Source organism: Scyliorhinus torazame, chromosome 6 (assembly GCF_047496885.1).
Source record: "Scyliorhinus torazame isolate Kashiwa2021f chromosome 6, sScyTor2.1, whole genome shotgun sequence".
In the NCBI taxonomy this organism is placed as follows: Eukaryota; Metazoa; Chordata; class Chondrichthyes; order Carcharhiniformes; family Scyliorhinidae; genus Scyliorhinus; species Scyliorhinus torazame.
The window spans coordinates 326,350,902-326,355,698 of record NC_092712.1 but is presented as its reverse complement, the minus strand read 5'-3'; the positions used below and the strand labels follow the sequence as shown (position 1 = coordinate 326,355,698).

At 55.0% G+C, this 4,797-nt stretch overlaps 1 long non-coding RNA gene across 1 annotated transcript; it reads left to right on the top strand.

Annotated features, from left to right (window-relative positions):
* The first annotated feature begins 203 nt into the window (after nucleotides 1-203).
* Nucleotides 204-4,247, top strand: LOC140425835 (uncharacterized). The gene is made up of 2 exons (XR_011948040.1): nucleotides 204-523; nucleotides 4,011-4,247. It is a non-coding gene; the product is annotated as an uncharacterized lncRNA (long non-coding RNA).
* Nucleotides 4,248-4,797: the final 550 nt, after the last annotated feature.

Below are 4,797 nucleotides of genomic sequence, written 5' to 3'. Positions count from 1 at the left end.
GAGTCAATTTTAATTCCCCAAGGGAGGTTAGAGGCTTCAAAACAAACTGCCTGCAAATTACCAGCTGTAATTGTTTACCTTCAGCAGACAGGAAGTTGCAAAGCCATTCACATAACTTCACAGTTTGCTATTCAAGTCATGCAGATGACACATTAGTTGCTGCACTGAAAATAAAACATTAACAGATTACAGTCTCCATTGAGATGCTGGGAGAAGTTTTGGTCAAGACTTGCCCCGGTTTAATTTCAATTTGGATGTGGAGCTCGTTATCCAAATGCCTTTAACAGCAAGAGGCAGCTGATTGGCAGAATCGGCAGCATTCCAAGCTCCAGGTCCGAGGCCCACCCCAGAACGTGATGCTCACAGAAGTCCCATCAATAATATGTCCAAACAATCCGTAAATCCTTCTGATATCATCTGAGGTGTAAGTGCAGGAGAATCCGGTGTCCAATGTCCAGCTCCGATCATGGACTCTGATCAGCATCTTCCTTGTTTTGAGGGATTGCTGGAGAGAGATGATGAGGTGAGATTCCTCCTTACTCATTGTGAGCATATTGCCTCCATTGTACTGTTATGACGTAATCAGGATTTTTAGAAATCGGCTTTCTTTGCAATGGGTTAATGTTCTCAATGCCGACAGGATTATGAGTGTGTAGTTTTTTTATTGATCCACATCTCACTGCAACATTCACACTGACACCCACCGGGACATTCACACTGACACCCACCGGGACATTCACACTGACACCCACCGGGACATTCACACTGACACCCACCGGGACATTCACACTGACACCCACCTGTACATTCACACTGACACCCACCTGTACATTCACACTGACACCCACCTGTACATTCACACTGACACCCACCGGTACATTCACACTGACACCCACCGGGACATGAACACTGATACCCACCTGTATATTCACACTGACACCCACCTGTACATTCACACTGACACCCACCGGGACATGAACACTGGTTGGAATTCTCCCATTTTGAGACAAACGGTGCGATTCTCTGGCCTCGTTAAATTCACGCTCGAGTGAAACGAGCCGGTGAATGGCGGGAGAGGCCGAAAACGGGGACCGCGCCGGGCGGCAAACAGTTTGTGATGTAACCGGCCCATTCCCAGAGGCGGAATCGGGATCTCACCGTAGCGAGGTGAGAAACCAATTATCACCACTGAAGCCCCATTTCCAGACAATTAACGGAGCAACCCCGTACCCAACGGCCTCCCGTCAATCAGCGGCCTCCCCAGCGAGTGGTCTCGCTGGCGTTTCGGAAAATGTGAACCTGGTGGATGGGCTTCTGTGGGGAGCCGAGGAGGTGAGTAGCCATCTTTACCCACAGGCAAAGAGCCCGGGGGTGTAGGGTTTGCCACCGCAGTGCTTGGCTGGGGGTGGGGGACCCTCAGCTGGGGGTGGGGGACCCTTAGCTGGGGGTGGGGGACCCTTAGCTGGGGGTGGGGGGACTTTCCACAGTGGTGGGCTGCCATGGGAGGGTGGAGGGATGCTGGGAGGGCAATAGGGGGGCAACTATGCACAGCACCGCCATACCATGGATCGTTTGTACCCATTCTGCGGCAACCTGTGTTCCTGCCCGTCTGCCCCACCGATTATCCATAACCCCCACCGACTGCCGAGGCCTCTGGCCAAGCGGTATCGCCAATAGGGATTTGGCAATTGTGGTTAAGTGAGCACTTCACACATCCCAAGTGGATCCCCGTGGGTGGGTGGGCCGTGTAGCGTGTGGGGGTCATTGCCGAGCATCACAATCACATCCTGATCGCTGAGCACTGCGGGAAGCAACACCACACACGCAGCATGCTGACACCCAGGGATTGTGTCACAGCACCGGGGACATGTCCATGGCCGGAGCGTGGGTGAGGGACATGGGGAGGGGGAGATGCCTGGAGAGATGGGCCAAGGGTTCGGAGGTCAGCCCGCATTGTAAAAGAAAGTGACAGAGACATTCTAGTTGTTCACAAAAGTGTTTATTGTGTGTAACAGTTCCCCCCCCCCCCCCATCCCCCTTAACCCATCCTAACCCCCAATCCCCTCCCTCCTCCCCGTCCCACAGTGTCCTCAGCCATCCGCTGGCCCTCCAAGCTCTACCACTACGTCTGAGTGTGTCCCCAGGGTCACAACAGAGGTGGGGGCAGCCAGCTGCTTACCTCATCCTGTGGCCTTCGATGCCCCTCGTGGGGGTCCTCTGGGGGCTCTGGGGCCATAGGGCCCCGGTGCACAGCCGTGTCACCCTGTCCCGTGTGCTGACCCCGAGACGTGGCCTCATCCGGGGGAGCAGGTGGAACCCGGGGGAGCTGATGGAACTCGGGGGAGCTGATGGAACTCGGGGGAGCTGATGGAACTCGGGGGAGCTGGTGGAACTCGGGGGAGCTGGTGGAACCCGGGGGAGCTGGTGGAACCCGGGGGAGCTGGTGGAACCCGGGGGAGCTGGTGGAACCCGGGGGAGCTGGTGGAACCCGGGGGAGCTGGTGGAACCCGGGGGAGCTGGTGGAACCCGGGGGAGCTGGTGGAACCCGGGGGAGCTGGTGGCCACCGTCGTCACTCCATGGGACGGGTCCAGGTTGACACACCGCGCCCCCTCCTCCCGCTCAGTGCCCATAGGGCCCTGGGGTTCACTTTGGGGTGGAGGGGCAGATGGTTCGAGCCCCAGCTGCCCCTCCATCATCTGGCTCTGCTGCCTTGGTGGCTCCCCGATCTCCCCATATTTGTGTCTACGCCCTCGGCGATGCTCCGCAGTGACTGGGACATGCTGTGCAGTGTCTCGGCCATTTCCATTTGAGAGCGGGAATGTCCCACAGAACCTCGTCAAGATCAGCCTGATACCGGGTGACATCCCCCAGCGAGTTGGGCATACTGTCGAGACCCTCAGCCATGGCTGTCACGGACTGCGCGACACTTTGGACACATTCACTCATGGTGCTGACGTCCTGCACCAGGGTCTCCACTGCCGTCGCCACCCTAGCAGTGTTGGCCTCCGTGCCACGCACTCCGGCGGCAACCACTCCGCGCCAACCACTCCGGCGCCAACCACTCCGGCGCCAACCACTCCGGCGCCAACCACTCCGGCGCCAACCACTCCGGCGCCAACCACTCCGGCGCCAACCACTCCGGCGCCAACCACTCCGGCGCCAACCACTCTGCGCCAACCACTCTGCGCCAACCACTCTGCGCCAACCACTCTGCGCCAACCACTCTGCGCCAACCACTCTGCGCCAACCACTCTGCGCCAACCACTCTGCGCCAACCACTCTGCGCCAACCACTCTGCGCCAACCACTCTGCGCCAACCACTCTGCGCCAACCACTCTGCGCCAACCACTCTGCGCCAACCACTCTGCGCCAACCACTCTGCGCCAACCACTCTGCGCCAACCACTCTGCGCCAACCACTCTGCGCCAACCACTCTGCGCCCGCATACTCACCTTCCAAGTCCCGCCGTGTGGCACCTGAGTAACCCACGCCGGCGGGACTCAGTTGCCACTCGGCCCACCGAATCACCGGGGGGCGGGGGGGGGCTGCTGTCAACGTCCCCCGACCAGCGCGACAGGAATCCCACGGGTGCCTGAGAATCGGCACCGGCGTTGGGGCGGCGTGGTGGGATTCTCCGACCCAGCGCGGGGTTGGAGAATCCCCGGCCCAAATGTTTTGTACTGAAAAACCCGAGTGACTCTCAAAAGGTTTCCACGTTTAGAGAATCATTTAAAAAATCACTTCTTCAGGATGTGGCATCACTGGCAAGGAGGATAGTATTTATTGCCCATCCCTCATTGCATTTTTTACAGGGCATTTAAGAGTCACCCATACTTTTGTGGGTCTGGAGTCACATGTAGGCCAGGCCAGGTAAGGACGGCAGATTTCCTTCCCTAAAGTACATGAGTGAACCATGGTGGGATTTGTACCTGGGTGTCCGAATGAACCTTGGATCACTAATCCAACGATAGCAGCTGTATACTGCCATCTCCCTCCTTTGTTTATACAGGAGACAGCATCGACATGCCACATAATGGAACTGCAATACCTCTGTAACCAACTGCGAATGAGGTTACCTGACAAGTCTTGAAGGAACTTTCTTTGCTCTTTCTACTTGGGTACGGCGCAATCTCCTGATCCCATCCAGGATTGAGATCTTTGCTTAAATTCTGGAGTGCGATGTGCTGCATTGGCGAGGCAACATTTTCTAGTTGAGCAAAATTCTTATTAAAATCCACAGACCCAACTATTGATGTTTGTTACATTTTCTATTCTTCTGAATGATTGAAAACTTTCAAAATGTTTGCTGAAAATGAGCAAAACTGCATTTTGCATTGTGGAAGTGTGATCCAGCATTGCAAGGGTGAAATTACAATAATCACTTAAAATCTTCATGTTTAAAATGCAAGTCGACAAGGAAAACAAAAATGAGGTTCAAATAACTGTCAAGAAGGAAGGGCATCAACTCTTTGTTGCTCAAAGACAAACAAGACAATCCCATTCCCATCAGTCACTAAACACATTCCGGTGTAGATTCATCTTTTGCTGGTCGCTCTGTGATTGTATATTTTACTAATATTCATTTCTTTGATGGTCGCCTTTGAGAAAAGGCATCATTTCTTTGACATTCTGCAGATGATGAATGAAGCTTCAGGCTTCAAGCTCCCCTCCATAAAATAAGATAATGACAGGGTGAGAAAATGCTGAATCACGGGTTCTTCAACACTGAGGGCAGCCCGTCCCTGCTCTGCGCTCTCTACCCTCTGACTTTGTTGGGTCCCAGGGACAGTGAGCAC